The 20,786-nt window shown below is 40.1% G+C and overlaps 1 protein-coding gene and 1 long non-coding RNA gene across 4 annotated transcripts in view; one reads left to right on the top strand and one right to left on the bottom strand.

The window, feature by feature from the left end:
- Positions 1–20,786, top strand: part of STOX2 (storkhead box 2) — a 259,571-nt gene that overhangs the window by 39,295 nt on the left and 199,490 nt on the right. The window lies entirely within an intron of this gene.
- Positions 6,266–12,408, bottom strand: LOC130357499 (uncharacterized). Its single transcript, XR_008889176.1, has 3 exons — positions 12,273–12,408; positions 11,922–12,074; positions 6,266–6,333 (listed from the first exon to the last, which is right to left on the bottom strand). It is a non-coding gene; the product is annotated as an uncharacterized LOC130357499 (long non-coding RNA).

Raw genomic sequence — 20,786 nt, 5'->3', positions numbered from 1 at the left:
AAGCAGAGAAATTGCACTGTGTGAACATAGCCTGAGCATGATGACACAAGGGTTCATTTGTGTATTATCTGCCATTCTTCTCTGTAGATCCTCTCAAGCTCTGTCTGGTTGGATGGGGCCCATAGTGGAAGCCATTTTTAAATCTCTTCAGAGATCAACATTTTGATCCTACGTTGCAATTTTTTTGATAGGTAAATAAATCACGATTTTGTTTCGCTACCTATGGAGTGTCGCTTTCTTTCATTTAGAATTGAATCATTTTGGGACCCTTAGTCAGAAGCACCCTCCTGGACTAAAAGTCCTTTGCTGTGCCTATCCTGTATGCTTTTTTTACTCAACATTAGGTGGCAACAGAGAGCTGCTTTGCATGTAATTCTATACATACAGCTTTCTATTCCCTGGTTTTCACCCCTAATACCACTCCTGAATGCAGAAGCTGGACTTCAGCTGCAGAAGATACGACCGATTGCTACGGTATCCAAAGTTACTATTCTGTACAAAACAGAGGTAGTACATAATACCGTATTTTTCGCCCTATAGGATGCACCGGCATATAAGACGTACCCAATTTTAAAGGTGCAAAATCTAGAAAAAAAAAAAGATTCTGAACCCAATAGTGATCTTCAACCTGCTCCATCACTGTCGCCGTGTCCCCGACGCTCCGGACGTCTTCTTCCCCGGGTTCCACGCTATACGTCGCCGTCATCACGTCACTACGCACGCCTCTCCTATTGGATGATGGGATGGCGTGCGCAACGATGTGATGACGTCAAAGGAGAGCGCCGGCCATGAAGGGGATCCCGGCACAGAGCAGACACCGAGGAGGCAGGTAATGTCCCTCCCGGTGTCCTGTAAGCTGTTCGGGATGCCACGATTTCACCGTGGCAGTCCCGAACAGCCTGACTGAACAGCTGGGTTAGTGTCACTTTCCCTTCAGACGCGGCGGTCAGCTTTGATCGCCTCGTCTGAAGGGTTAATACAGGCCATCACCGCGATCGGTGATGTCCTGTATTAGCTGCGGGTCCCGGACGTTGATGGCCGCAGGGACCGCCGCGATAGGTGTATATTCACCGTATAAGACGCACCAGTTTTGGGGAAGAAAAAGTGCGTCTTATACGGCGAAAAATACAGGTACATTCCATGAACCCTAAAGGTAAAAAGATAGCTGATATGACTGCACTCCCTCTGCTTTCTCCATTCAAATAAACACAGAGTACAAGTGGTTTTCTTGAAGTAAAAATACTATTTTTTACTTTATTGTACTCTTATATATAGCTATAATATATAGAAGGAATTAGAACATGCAAGTATACCCTTTATGGGCAGTGGATGTTTCAGAATCCCTTATCATTAATATATATATATAACTAAGAACAGAAGCAGACCTCGCTCAATGGTGGCACTGTGTATTCTAAGAATGGGGGTCGAGCGGGTCAGACGCTCTCTTTTTTCACATAGTAGCAAAGTTCAGTAAGAAATCGCTTCACAATAAAACAATGAATGACATTTACCCCTAAACAGCTTCTCTGAGACTAAACCGTCATGTTTGCTTTGGGTCAGTACACAGGTATGCTAGCTAAACACAGCCGTATTGTATTACTGCCACCTTCTTATTGATTTTACATTGCTGAGTTATATTGGGATCATGAGCACAATACATAGGAACAAACTATCAAATATTTATTAAAACATTAATAAACATTTTAAAAACTTTTCTTACAATCCCAATTGATGCAACAATAAAACATAACAAAGAACTTTTATTTATCTATACAGTTTCTCAGCTGGTTATCTTTATCCAGTCTCATCATTTTTGGTCTGTAAGGCTAAGTTTCCACTTGGTTTTTTTTCTGGCAGTTTTTGGATATCGGCCACTGCAGTTTTTGAGCCAAAGCCAGAAGTGTATTCAAAAGGAATAGGACATATAAAGGAAGGACTTACACTTCTCCTCCCTTACGGATCCACTTCTGACTTTGGTTAAAAAACACTGCATTTGCAGTTTTCCAATAACTACCAGAAAGCTTTTTTTTTTTTTTTTTTTTTTTTTTATATATATATATATAAAGTATTCCGGCTTTAGACATCTTATCCCCTATCCAGAGGATAGGCGATAAGATGCCTGATTGCAGGGGTCCCGCCGATGGGACCCCCACATTCTCGTGCAGCTCCGGGCCTTTTGTGCCGGGCGCTGCTCCCGAAACGGAGACATGATGTCACACCACGCCCCCTTGTGACATCATGGGAGCTGCACATTGATCGTGGGGATCCCAGCAGCGGGACCCCTGCAATCAGACATCTTATCCACTTATCCTTTGGATAGGGGATAAGATGTCTAAGGCTGAAATACCTGTTTAACTTTTGTTTTATCGTTTTTGTTTTTTTTACATTTGGGCAAATTCATGTCCGCTGAGACCACATATAGAAACTTGTCTACATCTAAGCTACTTTGCTTTTTATGAAGAAAGTCCACCTCTTTAATAAATGTGGGGATGCGCACAAGACAAACACCCAGGTAAATAGGGGTAAAAAGAACTTGATTTATGCCGACAATGATAAATCTTCGTATCTGTAAGTATCAGATTTTATTTATTGGTCAGTATATGTTTTATTTATTGTTAAGGCACTATCCAGTCTTAAGGTCCCTTTGGATATGAAATCAGATCTTTTTTTTTGCCCTGTAGAATTCCCTTAGTAGTCTTAAATGGGTATTGCAGAGGAAAATAAATGTTTCCATATCAACTGGTGCCAGAAAGTTAAACAGATTTGTAAATTACTTCTATTTAAAAAATCTTAACCCTTCCAGTACTTATCAGCTCATCATTTTTTCCAAAGGGTGTGCAACCAAATATTAAATTAATATGTCCAATTTGCTTTTTTTCCTCCCTTTTTTGGTTTAGTTCCAATACACACAAAGGGAATAAACGTGTATAGCAAAACATGTGTTACTGCAATCCTTTTCTGTGAGAAATACTTCATTTTCTTGAAACATTTCAGGGGTGTCCACATTTACGGCCATGACTGTATAACTGATCTGAACCCACTGATTTAGGTGTCTGAATCCCTAATGCATATGCTGAAATCCTGACTCTTGCCCTTATGCAGCTTGCAAAACTACAACTCCTAGCATGCCCAGACAGCCAAAGGCTGTCTGGGCATGCTAGGAGTTGTAGATTTGCAACAACCAGACACACACTGTTTGAAAAACAGTAAGCAGCAGAGTAAAAGCGGACCAGTTGCCAATAGCAACCAATCAGATCGCTTTTATTTTTCCCAGAACTCTTTAAAAAGGAAAGAAGCAATCTGGTTGCTATGGACAACTGCACCACTGTTCCTCTACACAGGTTTTGATAAATCTTCCCCTTTGTTCCCATAAAAGATAGGCCGCTGTCAGACTTCTCTAATTATTTCCCTAGTGAAAACACACACATGTACACATCATGCATGTGGTCCGAATGTGTAAACCTGGACATATGAATGAAACTGAAAAGAATGAGAACAACATGGCTGCCTTCTTCCAAAAAACAGTGCCTCACATGTCCGCAGGCTGTGTGTGGTATTGCATAAGGTTTTTATGAATGGGTGATCTTAATGGATATACTTCAGAAGAGAGTTACAAATACTCATATGTCCAGCAATGCAGTTGTACCTGGCATTCAATTTGGTGCCACATAGGCTGAAATAGGACATAGTACCAGACCTATAGACAGTGTAGTTGCCCGCTGGCATTGCAGGCAAACTTCATGATCTGGTGTAACCATGCCAGTTGGTGACTATACCAGATTGCTGGACATATGTGATTGTGGCCTTATAGGCCCAAAGCCTGTGTTGTAAAACTGCCTTGTTCAAAATGCAACAATGTCTACTTTCCACCTGTCTTGCACACTAGCAGTTTTGTACATTTATATTTCTGGTGAATTTAATTCCACACAACATTTATGACCTAATAAAATTGGAATTGACAGAGGGTCATCGGAACCTGGCAGATCTATAACTGGTAAAATTTTTATTTCTAACTGGTAAATCCTTATTCAAATTAATTGATAATTCATTGTATTTTTCATATTGTCTTACTACATTCGGCAACCGTCCCCCAAACAACAAAATGTACTGTTGGTTTTTTAAACATCCAGAAAATGAACAATAAGTGCAAGTACAGAAACTCTCCGATCCTTATTTTTTCTTTCTCATGTCAAGTGCTAGATGCCGACCCTTCCTTCCTTACCCTTCTGAGGCCTGGCATTTTTTTTTTGCACTCTTGGTAACATCTCCACCCCATAGGTCATTAAACTCTCAGCTGTTGACTATTGTTCTGAGGTTATTGTCCTGACTGATCAGGATTTTACTTTGATTTACTTGACAGCTCTCGGTCACAGCAGACACAATAGCCAGTCTTTCTACTACTATAAAATGATGAGTGACAATAGTATGGGTGGTCTTATACTGCAGCCTGGATTGTCCCACCCCACAGGCTTTTCTCCCAGCCTACAATTGAATGCCTGTATTTCATATTGTGGTTATGCTTATTAGAAAAACAATATGTGAATGTCTGCTATTAAATCTGTAACCGAACTCTGCTCCATTTACAATTCCACCAGTGAACTAGGTGTGTTACCAGTGTTGTGGTTACCGCCATACTCTTTGTTGACTAGAACAACTATGACCAGCACACTAAATACACAGCACATGCCTTTTTCGTATCTGATGTCCAGAAAGTTTTAGTAAAACCTCTGTCTAGACTTTGAGGGGAACATCTCATTAGTTTTACCGCCTCTTTTTTTTTTGTGTTTTAAATAGTTGCACAATTTTGCAAAATGAGTGAAAAATCACAAAACTTTGGCACAACTGATTTAGACTCAAGAAAGCAACTTTAGGGTGTGTTCACACGTGTGTATTTTTGCTGCAGATTTTGCGGCCCATTGAAATCAACGAGCATCAAAATCTGCTGAAACAAATCTGTAGCAGATCTTCAGCAGAAAATACGCACGTGTGAATGCACCCTAAATGTAGCGGGGCGTGGTTAGCTTTTTGCAGTGGTCAAAGAATTATCAACCGTAACCTTGCAATTTTTTACGCAAACAACCAAATTCTTACTCAATCTAACGCCAGTTACACTTAGAAACTTACAACAACTAGAGAAAGATAGCTTCACATCCACCATTCGTATTTTGATCTACTTGCTTCTCAGCATAATTTTAAAAAACTAACAGGTTGTTAGGATACATTTTGATCAAAAAGTACAAGCCCACTCGCCACGTCAAGGCCACCATGTCAGAGTGGGTTCCTAACCCAACACTGGCGTAGCGCCAGGCGGTGACCACCATTCCCACAGGGGGAACGACCCAGTGGCCAGGCAGCCCCATTGCTGCCCAACCAAGCCCCAGGCTTTGGGCCGCACCAACCCACATACAAAGCATCACAGAAACAATGGCCGCCACAGAGAACCACACCAGTGTGAACATTTACCATGTGCTCCCTACCAGAGGGCTGGGAGAATGGAAGGAGGAAACCATATGCAGTCTCCTGCTAATTAAAAACGCCTGGGCCGAATGGGTGGAGTGCTGGAAGAAGGGAGAGACTACAAATGTACAACACAAATAGAGACAACTCTATAGGTGGCCTTGACGTGGTGAGTGGGCTTGTACTTTTTGATATAAATGTATACTAACAACCTGTTAGTGTTTGCATTTATGCTGAGAAGCAAGTAGATCAAAATACAAATTGTGGCTGTGCGGCTGTGTTTCTTTTTCTAAATTTTAGTTTTACACTTAGAAACTTATCTACCTCTAGGCTATTTTGCTATTTATGAAGAATGCACACGTCTATGATAAATGTGGTGCCCTGTAGGATTCTCTAAGGCAATGTTCACACCTCAGAATTTCCGTGCGGAATTCTGCATGGAGATTCCAAGCAGCAGAGTTAAATTCAACTGAATTCTGCTTCGCAGTGCACACGGTGGGATTACAGTGCCAGATGTTTCTGGCACGGAAATTCTGATTTCAGTGTCCACTGAAAGAATTTACCTGTGGACTCCGCACAGAATGCATAGCTGTCTATGAGATAGGAATAGCCACACTGGAATGCACTAAGTGTGAACAAATCTTTAGCATCCAGATCCCACAAAAAACTAAACTGTTATATGTTATTCAGTACCTAATTCTGATTATGTACATGTCATTTTTATGTATCTATTACCCATATTTCACCGTGGGGAAATTGCGGCATCCCAAACAGCTGAGAGGACAGCGGGAGGGTGTTTACCTTCCTACTCAGTGTCCGATCGGTCTTCTATTGCTCCAAGCCTAAAAGATTGCATGTTATAGCCCCATATGGAGGCTAAAAAAAATTTTACAAATAAAAAATAAAAAAAAGAATAGTTAATAAATGGGAATAAGCCCCTCCCCCTATTTCCCATTTTTTTTTTATAATCATATGTGGTACCGCCGCTTGCGTAAATTTCTGAACTATTAAATATAACATTAATTAAACCACACTGTCACTGGCGTACACGTAAAAAAAATTCCAAAGTCCAAAATTGCGTATTCTTGGTCTCTTTGTATACCCTAAAAATATTTACAAAAAGCAGTCAAAAAGTCCTATCAAAACCAAAATGGTACCGGCAATACCTTAAGATCAGGGTGCAAAAAAAGGAGCCCTCATACAACCCTGTATATGGAAAAATAAAAAGTTATAGGGGTCGGAATATGACAATTTTGCACATACTAATTTTGGTGCATGTAGTTGCACATTTTTTAAAGTAAAAATAAAAAACTATATAAATTAGGTATAATTGTAACCGTATGGACCTACAGAATAAATGTATGGTGTCCTTTTTACCGAAAGGTGCACTGCGTAAAATCGGAAGCCCCGAAAATTTACAAAATGGCGTTTTTTTTCCAATTTTGCCCCACAAATATTTTTTATGGTTTTGCCATAAATTTTGTGGTGAAATGACGTCATTACAAAGTACAATTGGTGCAAAAAACAAGCCCTCATATGGGTCTGTAGGTGCAAAATTGAAAGTGTTCTGATTTTTAGAAGGTGAGGTGGAAAATATGAAACTGCAAAAATGAAAAAAAACTGTGGTCCGAAGGGGGTTAAAGGTGTTGTCCAGGATTAGAAAAAAAAATTGTTCATTTCTTATAAAAACAGCACCACCATTGTCCTCAGTTTGTGTGTGGCATTGCATTTTAGATCCATTGAAATGAATGTAGCTGTGTTGTAATATCACACACAACCTGTAGACAGGTGTGGTGCTGTTTTTGGAAGAAAGCAGCTGTGTGTTTTTTTTTTTTTTTTTTCCTTTTTTTTTTTATTCTGGATAACCGCTTTAAGATAGTAGTGGACATTCAAATGAATGGCAGTCAATATAAGCCTCTATTAGCTCTATTTGCTGCTTAGAGTTGCAGACACCATTGGATATCTGTTAAGATATAATTAAAGCAAATTGTACCTTTTCTGGAGCTGATGGTTGCTGTCAAACGTATAAAATCGCCTTTTGAAGTACATATCTAGCCAAAAGTGGTAAAAATAAAAACTGAGGAGTCCTCGGTGCCAAGTGCCACAGCCTGGCATGTCTCCTGCTTGCTCTCGCCTCCCAGCCACTGCTTGATTAATGTACAGAGTCAAGGACGGGCTGGCAGGTGAAAGCAAGTAAAGAAGTGTGCCAGGTTGTGGCACTTAAACAACTAAGCCCCACCTCTTTGACATTTTGGCTGAGAAATAAATGGCAATTTTATAAGTTTTCCTACAGGTAATTATGCTTTTATACCCTATGGCCGGGTTCACACGGCAGAATTTCTGCACTGAATTCTGCATGAATTTATGGCCAACTCACTTCAATGAAATTCCACTCTGTAAATGGGAATTCCATGCAGAAAATCTTGTGTGTTGCAGCTATCTAAGGCTATGTTCACACTGCCGTCATGACACTGTAGTGTGACAGCTGTCAGGGGAGCCGTGGAGAATAGCGGTAGAAAAAAAAACACTGCTTACACCATCTTTTTTTTTTTTTTCCGCTATTCATAACAGTGCCCGGCGGCCCCCATAATAGTAAATGGGTGCCACCAGGACCAGTTGCTCCCCATCATGAGAATGGCCATTTAAGTCAGAAAAAAAAAAAAAGGCTTTGAAGAACAACAGCAGTGTGAAGGGGCCTAGAAGGGGAAGATTTATCAAAACCTAGGGAAAGGAGAAGTTGCCCATAGCAACCAATCAGATTTCTTCTTTGATTTTGCAGGGGCCTTGTTAAAAATGAAAGAAGCAATCTGATTGGTTGCTATGGGCAACTTTTCCTCTGCACAGGTTTTGATAAATCTCCCCCAAAGTGTCTGCAGCTCTTAGCAGCGAATAGAGCTGACAGAACCCCTTTAAGGGCACCTGTTGTTTGAAACCTATTTTTTAAATGTATTTATTTATTTTATCTCTGGAATACCCCTTTAACAATCACAGATATTTACTGAATGTTCCATGTTATTTATGGACAGAAGCACATAACTACTCTGTGTGGCGAGGCTCTATGGCCTCAGTAAGGTGTTCAGCCTTATTCTATACTACTGCATGGTGCCTTCTCGGTTTCTGGTGTCATGTTGCATCTCCTGGTTTCACGTTGCTTATTGGAATGAGATTCCTGTGGAAAAAATGCTTGATTTCACACAGGAATGAAGGAGGACTCTACTGCAGGGATAGAGGATTGTGGTGCTGGGCAGATAACCTTTCACATATACGGTATTTATTAAACGTGTGACGGCCTATTCATCCACTTTCAAGGGATATAGTAGATTTTAGTTAATAATTTACAGGTGCTCTGTATCCTTTAAGTTCATACAGTATAATCAGTTTTCATCCATCAGTGGGATCATGTATGAAAATAGACCATACATGACACAATAGCAACAAACAAGATCTCATTGAAATTATTGCGTTCCATCATATATTGCTCTTTACTAATCATGAATCTTTCACGCACCTTCACACCCTTAGCTTTTAGATGCTTGTAAAACAATGTTTTTCAAGTGGTGTTCCAAAGAGGCAACTGTGTTAACCCTTTTCATATTTGCATAACTTGCTGTAATTTTTTTTCAGCATTCGACATTGAGTGCACTCAAATATTGCACCAGTAAGTGGACACTTTGCATGTTCTCTAAAATATAAAATACTTTATTAAAAATCACTTTTTTAATAAGCAACAAAAAGACTTCACCATAATATATAGTTGCTTGAAATAGAAATATAAAAAAAATGTTTGAAATGTAATGAGAACAATTATCAACTTATGAGTTTCTGTAGCAAAAATTTCTGCAGTGCAAATTCAAACTCCAGTGGAAATAAATTTTTTTGATGGAATCAGCCCGGATATGCATTGCCATTAATGGAATCAGGCGGGGCCTGCTGTGCACAGAATGCCTGGCTGGAAAATTTTCAGGCGAGCATTCAAATAAGCAACATAATCCTCATACTTGTAAGATAATGTTGTGCAAACAGTGTATAGCTGAAAAATTTCTGCAAATTTCACATTTAAACCATAAACTAGTTTTCCAATTTTTTTATTTTTTTTTTATCCCCACAGGGATAAAAAAAAAAAAATATATATATATATATATATATATATATATATATATATATATATATATCTCTATACTAGCCCCTAAAAATGCCCACTTGAAGTGCTGCAATGGCATTCCGTACCCTGATAGTGTGGCACTGCAGCCAATCTCTGACCACATGCCTTACATGCAGGAGGAGATTGCTGATACCAATATACAATGTATGCAACATCTTTGTACCAATAGCATTATACTTTCATCCTATTTTTTTTTTTTTTTTTTATCCTGGTCCCAGCCTGTAAGGTATTAAAAAAAAAAAAAAAAAAAAATTTCAAGAAAATTACTTATAGAGCCATTAATCATAATTATTTTGTGCATATTGCAATATTAGAAAGCTAACACTAGAGGTCAGGAGTCACATAAAAAAATGCAATGCCTGTTGTTTTTGTAAAATGTTAGGCAATGCTGCCCCCTAATGTTTTCATTGGTGTACTGCTCAACCAACGGTAAGAATTAGTGGGGTTTTTTTTCATTGCATTTCTTGATAGGAACAATTACTATAATTTACTGATAGGTTCTCTAAACTGAGCTTGTATAGTACCAGAATCATAATTCGAGGAGAAATCATAGTTTTAAAAAGCCGCTGGGACCCCCAGACCCCCCCCCCCTTTTCCAAATACTGACTTTTTTTTATTTGTGTCCCTATGGGGGACATAAAAATGAATAGCTTTCACTTGATTGCTATTAGTGATCCACTTGTACTGCCTGCTAGACTGCAGACTATACAAGTGCAGCAGCAGGTGAGGAGCTGTTTTTTTTTTTTGGTTTTTTTTTTTAAACAAGTGCACTCAAGCATAAAACTTTTCCAAATTCACATAAAAAAACTTTTACTTATATGTAATCCCAATCTACCTAGACAAGTAATAGATATTAAAATTACACCTTTTTTAATGGTTTGAAGTTCCTCATAGTCCCTGATACCTTTGCTTTGCCTTTTGTTGTTGCTTTCTACCCTAACTTACCATTAAGTTTACTTATTTTCAGACTTTTTGCTCATATAGAGGAGGAGGAGGAAAAAGGCCAGCAATAGAGAGAAAGAGGAGAGAAAAAAATTGCACAGCTTTCACTCTACTCTAGCATTCACTGCCGCCATCTTAAAGGAAAACTGTCAGATATTTTCTCCTGCACTATCCACAGGTACTGATGGATAGTGCGGGAGACGCTGATTAAAACGAGCCCTACCTTACCCGGATCCGCCCAGCCGTTTGCCCGCAATTGTAGTTTTAATCTGTGTATATCTTGCTGTAACTGGCACGGGCGGGGCTTCTGCGGGTTAACTGGCACTGACATCAGCGCCGCTTACGAATATTCATCCCCCTCCCTCCAGCTCTCCCTCTCTTCGCCGCTCTTAACTGGAGGGAGGGGGGATGAATATTCATAAGCGGCGCTGACGTCAGTGCCAGTTAACCTGCAGAAGCCCCGCCCGTGCCAATTACAGCAAGATATACACATAGAATAAAACTACAATTGCGGGCAAATAGCCGGGCGGATCCGGGTAAGGTAGGGCTAGTTTTAATCAGCGTCTCCCGCACTATCCATCAGTAGTGTGGATAGTGCAGGAGAAAATATCTGAAAGTTTTCCTTTAATTCATCAGAGCCCTGGAATAGCGCTGCGAGTGCTCAAATGAGTTTCATTGAGCCCCGCAACTGCTTTGTATGCCATGATCAGTATTGATCGTGGCATAAATAGGGTTAATGGTGGGCATCAGTGGCCAGGTCCCAGCTGCTGATAGCGCCCTATAAAAAGCACCCTGATGTGAAAATTACCTGGCGGGCATCTGACATCACTTGCCTAAACCACGAATATCGGGATGGTCCATAGTGCTTGATAGATTTCTTGCTGCTACCAGACGCCTCAAATTATGGCTTATCTCTGTGAAACAAAAGGACTGTGCTTGCCTTATCTTATATTCTGCCCCCTGGGGGTGGGGGTACCCCTGTACACATTACATGGTAAGCCAGTCCAGTCTACATTTATCTCGTGTATCGCCACCTTACACAGACTGATTCTCCATTCTATTCCAATTGCATACATATGAATAGTGTATATGGACAGAGGTTCTTATAGTGATACAACCCCTTTTTTATAACATTAAGATTGGTATTGCTGTCTATAATACAAAAAATTACATACAGGACTGCAGAAAATGTCCCAAAGCAGTACAAAGAGTGTAGGCCTAGAAATAACCTACTACTGTACTGCACAGGGAATAAAGAGCCGCAAACCCCTCCACAAGGCTGATAACACCTCAAACCCCTTCTCATTTAGTTATGTACAGATGGTGCTTGGTCAGGAATTTTCATGTAATAAACACTTACCAAGGATATGCCGTTCTCCAGACAGGTCCCTTCAGCCGTCTGCACAATGATACACTGCCTTATATGTTGTACGCTGTGTACAGCTTTCAATGCATAAAGTCACTATAGAATTTCAGGGTCATCTTAGGTTGGCTGTCTGCTACATTACGTTACCTACAGGAGCATCATTAAAGGCAGGATAGACATCAGAGACATATAACAGGTTAGAGATTATGCAGTTTATACTCTTACTGTAAGCCAAATCATTTGGACTTGTTTGGAAATCCTAAGGGTGTATTCAAGGTAAATGTCTTTGAAATGTAAATGTTCTCATTAATTATTAGCCCAGTATTGCACCTTAAGATGCCTCACCTCTGCCATAGGAAGGTGTTCGCTCTGTACTATTGACGTAAGAAGGAAGCCTGCTAATGGATGTAGACACAATTATTGGACGCAGTCATGACCTGTTTTCTGGGGAGGTACAAGGACAGAAGTGCCTCAATAGTTGCCTGGGGTAGAATGGACTCATTTTAATATGTTTAAAAAGAATGGGGGAGATTTATCAAAACCTGTCCAGAGGAAAAGTCACTGAGTTGCCCATAGCAACCAGAATTGTAGTTTTGCAACATCTGGAGGTCCACAAGTTGAAGACCACTGTTATAGAGTATAGGGACATGCTTTACTGTCTGCCATACAAGAAACTGTAAAGATGGATAGATGATGGATAGATATGAGATAGGTACATCCATACATATTAGATATGAGATAGATAAATAGATAGATATGAGATAGGTACATCCATACATATTAGATATGAGATAGATAAATAGATATATATGAGATAGGTACATCCATACATATTAGATAGATGATATATTGATAGATATGAGATAGGTACATCCATACATATTAGATAGATATGAGATAGGTACATCCATACATATTAGATAGATAGATAGATGATATATTGATAGATATGAGATGGGTACATCCATACATATAAGATAGATATGAGATAGATAAATAGATATGAGATAGGTACATCCATACATATTAGATAGATAGATAGATAGATGATATATTGATAGATATGAGATAGGTACATCCATACATATTGGATAGATATGAGATAGGTACATCCATACATATTAGATAGATAGATAGATGATATATTGATAGATATGAGATAGGTACATCCATACATATTAGATAGATAAATAGATGATATATTGATAGATAGATACAGACAAAGAATAAGTCAGCCAGCACTTTAGTTGATACCAAACTATTATATGGACCTGGCCTACAGGTGCACGCTACTAGGCTAGATATACAGCAACAGAAGAATGCAGCAGCACACTGCCAGCACAAAGATATAGGTGAAAAATGAATATGCAGTTAAAACATGGAGAGCTATACAGCTATGGTGTAATAGATGCAAATGTGAAACTATGAAATAGTGAGGCACTTAGCTCGCAAATTTGTCTCCGCCGGCGGTCAAATAGCTTGGACCGTCCCACCGCGATAAGGTGGCCTCCTTGGGACGGACCCTACACTGTGAATATGCCTCTGTGTGAACAGTTCAGTAAGCATGGCAGGGTCTGGAACATCCAAGACACCTTATATACACACCTGATAGAGGTGGGTGGGGTGCAAGGCCAACATGGAGGTAGCCACTCCCCCAGTGGCTACCTCCATGTTGGCCTTGCACCCCACCCACCTCTATCAGGTGTGTATATAAGGTGTCTTGGATGTTCCAGACCCTGCCATGCTTACTGAACTGTTCACACAGAGGCATATTCACAGTGTAGGGTCCGTCCCAAGGAGGCCACCTCATCGGGGTGGGACGGTCCAAGCTATTTGACCGCCGGCGGAGACAAATTTGCGAGCTAAGTGCCTCACTATTTCATAGTTTCACATTTGCATCTATTACACCATAGCTGTATAGCTCTCCATGTTTTAACTGCATATTCATGTTTCACCTATATCTTTGTGCTGTCAGTGTGCTGCTGCATTCTTCTGTTGCTTGATAGATAGATAGATATGAGATAGGTACATCCATACATATTAGAGATAGATAGATAAATAGATGATATATTGATAGATGGATATGAGATAGGTACATTCATACATATTAGATAGATATCGAACTATAATACAACCAACCTGTAAGGATAAGTACAGGGTATTTTTCTCTTTATGAAAATGATACTGTTTGATTTGTGTTGTGTTTTTATTTTTATTTTTTTTGTTTGGTTGGTCTTTTGGAGACACATTTTTTAGTTTATTCATTATTTTAAGCTTTAATAAACAGTACAAAACAAGGGTTGGTATGAACAAAAACAGAAATGGGGGAAAAAAATGTAAAAAATAATAGGGAAAATTAGATCTCATACTTACATAATTGGCAAACCTTGTATTAAATTAGCATACAAATAGATTTACCTGTTTGTTTTTTATGTTTATTATTTGCAAATAATCTAAGGCTTTCTTCAATCTTGTTTCAGCCATGCGTCTGAGGTGTATGTCAGGAGTATTTAGCCATGCAGTAACAGACATTTGACCATGATCCTTAATAAGGGTGTAGCTTGTGTGGTATAGGTATGCTTAGGGGTATACCACCCAACAAAGGCCAAACGGATACTCTTCAGGCTTCTGTGCAGACGATAGAGAACTATGACTACATATAACATCTGTGCCCCTTCTTTCTCCAGCAAATATGCTAATATGTTCACCAAGGGCATCCATACCAGGGGTCAAGTCCTGGGAAAAAAGTTTGGGAAGTCACCTAAGATTTCCACTCAATAGCTGGTCCTGCAGGACTCCTGCTAATGGGAACAGTGGGGGAGATTTATCAAAACCTGTGCAAAGGAAAAGTTGCTAAGTTGCCCATAGCAACCAATCAGATTGCTTCTTTAATTTTGCAGAGGCCTTGTTAAAAATGAAAGAAGCGATCTGATTGGTTGCTATGGGCAAATGGGCAACTTTTCCTCTAGACAGGTTTTGATAAATCTCCCCCAGTGTTCCTGCTGTGGAAATAGTTCAGGGACACTCTGGTTCACACATAGAGGCAGAGCATACAGCTGCTATGGGTCCCTTAGAGATAGGGAGCCCAACTTAATTTACCTCATGATTCTTGGCAATAAGAAACTGTGCAGAATCTGCGTTGTTAGCAAGAAAGAACATGGGAGACATTTATCATTGCTTTAAGAGCTGTTTTGTTTTTGTTAGTTTTTTTGCGACTTTTCAAATAGACATTCTTCACAATGTTGACTTGCAGTACACCATTATCCTCTCCACTATGCAGTGGTCATGTAATTTATCAACTGCAACTTTAAAAAAAAGTCACAGATTTTTGTGCAAACACTTTCTAAGGGTGCGTTCACACGGAGTAAATGAAGAGTAATTCATGCCGAAAAATTTACGGGCGGAAAAAATAATTTTATTTCCGTGTGAAATTCACGGGAAATTTTGGGCACAATTCGTGCCCAATTTGCGTGGAAGTGCGTGCGGAAATTGGGGAGAAAGAAGTGAAGGGTTTTTTCAGCCATTTCCGTGCCATTGACTTCAATTGATTTCTGCTAGCGGATTCCGCTTGAAGAATGAACATGCTCTTTCTTCAAGCGGAACGGAATTCAACATCTGAATTCCGCTAGCAGAATTTCCGCAGTGTGAACAGGACAGCGGAAATAATATTGAAGTCAATGGGCAGAGGAGATGTGCATTAATTTAGAGCGGAGAATTCAAGAGGAATTACTCGAGTAAATTCCGCTGGAATTACTCCGTGTGAACGCACCCTAAAAGTTGCAAAAATACACCAGCCCAGACCTAGCTTAACTTTTTGGTGTGCAGGGGTGTGGAAATCATATCGCCTGATGCCCTGGACATGCAGTTCTGGGCGCCGGGCAGCCCTGCTTGGGTCCCGCAACAATAGCCACCGCCGAGGTGCTGAGCCCCTGAGCCTGCTGGAGCGCACCAGGGGACAGAGGACAGGTAATGCATAGCAGGGGATCAGAGAGAGGAGAGAAGAGGAGGGGGGTTTGGTGAATGAATGAGTGAATAATGTGACACACGGGGTGATAAAGGGGAGGAGGGGCTGAAATGTAATGGCACATGGGGCATCCGAGGGGGGTATGTAATTGCACAGGGGGCATCAGAGAGGGGGGGGGATATAATGGCACAGGAGGCATCAAAGGGGGGGGTTATAATGGCAAAGGGGGGAATATAATGGCACAGTGGCATCAAAGGGGGGGAATATAATGGCACAGGGGGCATTAGAGGGGGAAATATAATGGCACAGGGGGGGATCAGAGGGGGAGGGATATAATGGCACAGGGGGCATCAGTGGGGGAGGTATATAATGGCACAGGGAGCATCAGAGGGGGGAAATGATACGGGGGAATGATATGACACAGGAGAGGATCAAGGGGGGAAAGATAAAGGGGTGATTAAATGGCACGGGGGCGTAGCAGCCACATTTCTAATGCTGATACTGGTATTATGTTGTGCATTGTCGACACGCAACGCTATATGTACAATTTGCTGTATAGTAAGGAATGTGTGACCAAACTATGCATATCTAAAAAGGGTGTTGCCATGAAAAGTTTGATAAGCTCTGCCTTAGGGGGTACAGTGGGGATAAAAAGTTTGGGCACCCCAAGTAAAAAAAAATTGTATTAATGTGCATAAAGAAGCCAAGGAAAGATGGAAAAATCTCCAAATGGCATCAAATTACAGATTAGACATTCTTAGAATATGTCAACAAAAGTTAGATTTTATTTCCATCATTTACACTTTCAAAATAACAGAAAACAAAAAAATGGGGTCTGCAAAAGTTTGGGCACCCTGCAGAATTTATAGCATGCACTGCCCCCATTGCAAAGCTGAGACCTGCCAGTGTCATGTATTGTTCTCAATCATAATCTGGGAAGACCAAGTGATGTCAATCTCAAAGGTTTTAAATGCTCAGACTCATCTGACCTTGCCCCAACAATCAGCACCATGGGTTCTTCTAAGCAGTTGTCTAGAAATCTGAAAATAGTTGACGCTCACAGAGCTGGAGAAGGCTATAAGAAGATAGCAAAACGTTTTCAGATGTCAATATCCTCTGTTTGCAATGTAATTAAGAAATGGCAGTCATCAGGAACAGTGGAAGGTAAAGCAAGATCTGGAAGACCAAGTAAAATATCAGACAGAACCGCTCGCAGGATTGTGAGAAAAACTATTCAAAACCCACGTTTGACTGCACAATTACTCCAGAAAGATCTGGCAGACACTGGAGTTGTGGTACACTATTCCACTATAAAGAGATACTTGCACAAATATGGTCTTCATGGAAGAGTCATCAGAAGAAAACCTCTTCTACGTCCTCACCACATAAATCAGCGTTTGAACTTTGCAAATGAACATATAGACAAGCCTGATGCATTTTGGAAACAAGTTCTGTGGACCGATGAGGTTAAAATTTAACTTTTTGACCGGAATGAGCAAAGATAAGTTTGGAGAAGAAGGAGAACAGAATTTAATGAAAAGAACATCTGTCCAACTGTTAAGCATGGGGGTGGATCAATCGTGCTTTGGGGTTGTATTTCAGCCAGTGGTACAAATGGATAATGATCCTAAACACACACCTCGAAATCCACGGGGGATTACATCAAGAGGCATAAACTGAAGGTTTTGCCATGGCCTTCACAATCTCCTAACCTCAACATAATTGAAAATCTATGGATAGACCTTAAAAGAACAGTGTGTGACAGGCAGCCCAGAAATCTCAAAGAACTAGAAGACTTCTGTAAGGAAGAATGGGCAAAGATACCTCAAACAAGAATTGAAAGACTCTTGGCTGGCTACAAAAAGCGTTTACAAGCTGTGATACTTCCCAAAGGGGCCAGTACAAGATATTAACTCTGCAGGGTGCCCAAACTTTTGCAGACGCCATTTTTTTGTTTTCTGTCATTTTGAAAGTGTAAATGATGGAAATAAAATCTAACTTTTGTTGACATATTATAAGAATGTCTAATCTGTAATTTGATGCCTTTTGGAGATTTTTCCATCTTTCCTTGGCTTCCTTATGCACATTAATACAATTTTTTACCTGGGGTGCCCAAACTTTTGATCCCCACTGTATAATTGTTTAAATGAGAGCCCTACCTGCCTACCTGATGGGGTCATATCAGGGGTGTGGAAATTTAATAGAAAACTACTTGTTCACAGGACTAAAACAGAGCAAAATCTACTCGTCCCTCATGACGATCAACTTGTCCGGACCAATTTTTGCTTTTACACTCTAATTTTTTCCTCCCATCCCTATAATAGCCATAATTACCTACTATAATGATACCTTTTAATTTTTCAATAACATATTCTCCGAACCAAAAGATATTTGTGTGTGTGTGTGTGTGTGTGTGTGTGTATATATATATATGTGTGTGTGTGTATGTGTGTGTGTGTGTATATATATATATATATATATATATATATATATATATTATAAATAAAATCGGTGAAGTGAAATTGAAATAGTAAAAGATAATTTAGCAAATTTGGTGGTTTCCTTTTCTGCACCGTTTACCTTGTGGTTGAGCTAACATGTTGTTTTGTTTGGCCTGATTACAGCAATACCAGATTTGTATTGTTTCCGTCATGTTTTCCAAATTGGAAAAAAAAATCAGAACTTTTTCAATCATTATCATTTTGGTATTCATCTGACTTTTTAATCACTTTTTTACATTTTTTTTCTGGGATATTATAAAAATTGCAGTTCTGTTTTTTTGGTATTTTTTTTACATTTACGTAATTTACTGTATGGGATACATAATGTTAAATTTTAATAGTTCATACAATATCGCACGCAGCGATACTAAATGTTTATTTTTATTATGTTTACATGTTTTTATAGAGGAAAATGGGGTGATTTGAAATTTTAACATGGAAGGGATTAATGTGTCTTTTAAACTTTTATTAAAACTTTTTTTTTCTTACACTTTATTAGACTTATAGGAGGAATCATTAGATTTCTCATACAGATCAATAGAGTTCTATTGAACCCCAATGAACTGTGTGCTCTGAGATCCATTGATAGAGCCTAGTCCAGCCAGGCTCTATCAATGACAGAGCCACAGACAGCAAGGAAGCAGAGGTAAACCCTCCTGCTACCTCTATAGTGGATCTCCTCCCCGCGATCACGCTGTGGAGGGGGGGTGATCCACTCCACTAGTCCACCAGGGAGCATTCACATGTCCCTTTAGACACCGCTGTCAGCTTTGATAGTGGCCATCTAAAGGGTTAATAGCCATGAAGAGTATGGAGCGGGCAGGAGTCCGGAGCCCGCTCCATACAGACTGCTGAGCGCCTCTGTGCTTGTCAGGTCCGGCCCTACTTGCACCCAGAACTGTATGTCCCGGACGTCAGGCGATAGGAATTCCACATCCCTGCATATCTATCTTGGGGGACATATCAATCTGGGACATTATTTACCTACTGGGGAGCCCTACCTGCCTACCAACTGGGGAAACATACATATCTGGGGCTCTATTTACATACTGGGGAGTCCTACCTGCCTGTCTACCTGCTGAGAGGACGTACCTACCTGATAAAGGGACATACCAACCTAAAGGGGCGACTACTTACTTATCAGGGGCCCTATCCACCTAATGAGGGGACATACTGGTCTGTCTATTAAGTTTCTATTAATAAAGACCTTATTTACATACTATTTTGGCTGAAATTATTATTTTATGTACCAAGACAAGTGTATGGTTATCAGAGACAAGTAGATTGTGCTCCATTTTAGTCTCTTGGATAAGTATATATTTTTTCTACATCCCTAGTGTGTGTAGAAAAGTCGTGTGTAAAAATTTTATGCACAGCAGGATAAAAAAAAGTTGCAAAATTTTGCACAACAAATCGGAGAAATTTCAAGAAATGTGTATCTGCACAAAATTGATCGAATTCCCTGCATCCATTTAACCCCTTAACGACAATGGATGTAAATGTACGTCATGGTGATGTGGTACTTAACGCACCATGACGTACATTTACGCGCCGACATGATCGCGAGCACCGGAGCGGTGCTCGCGTCATGCCCGGCAGGTCCCGGCTGCTATCTGCAGCCAGGGACCCGCCGGTAATGGCCAACATCCACGATCACGTGGATGTCCGCCATTAACCCCTCCGATGCCATGATCAATACAGATTGCGGCATTGCGGTACTTCGAATGGATGATCGGATCGCCCGCAGCGCTGCCGCGGGGATCCGATCATCCAGAATGGCGGCCGGAGTTCCCCTCACCTGGCTCCAGCCGTCTCCCGGGGTCTTCTGCTCTGGTCTGAGATCGAGCAGACCAGAGCAGAAGATCACCAATAATACTGAGCAGTGCTGTGTCCTATACATGGCACTGCACAGTATTAGCAAGCAACTGATTGCAATGAATAGTCCCCTATGGGGACATAAAGTGTTTAAAAAAAAAAGTAAAAAATGTGAAAAATCCCCTCCCCCAATAAAAAAGTAAAACGTCCGTTTTTCCCATTTTACCCCGAAAAAGCGTTAAAAAAAATAATTAATACACATATTTGGTATCACCGCATGCGTAAAAGTCTGAACTATTAAAATAAATTGTTAATCGTCCCGTACGGTGAACGGCGTAAACGTAAAAAATAAAAAAAAGTCCAAAATTGCTGCTTTTTTGTCACATTTTATTCCAAAAAAAATGAATACAAAATTTATAAAAAGTAAAACCTAAGCAAAAGTGATACTATAAAAACTACAGATCATGGCGCAAAAAATGAGCCCTCATATTGCCCCATATACAGAAAAATTAGAAAGTTATAGGTAGTCAAAATAGGGCAATTTCAAACATACTAATTTTGTTAAAATGGTTTGAGATT

Source organism: Hyla sarda, chromosome 1 (assembly GCF_029499605.1).
Source record: "Hyla sarda isolate aHylSar1 chromosome 1, aHylSar1.hap1, whole genome shotgun sequence".
NCBI lineage: Eukaryota > Metazoa > Chordata > Amphibia > Anura > Hylidae > Hyla > Hyla sarda.
This window is presented reverse-complemented; position numbering and strand designations above follow the sequence as displayed.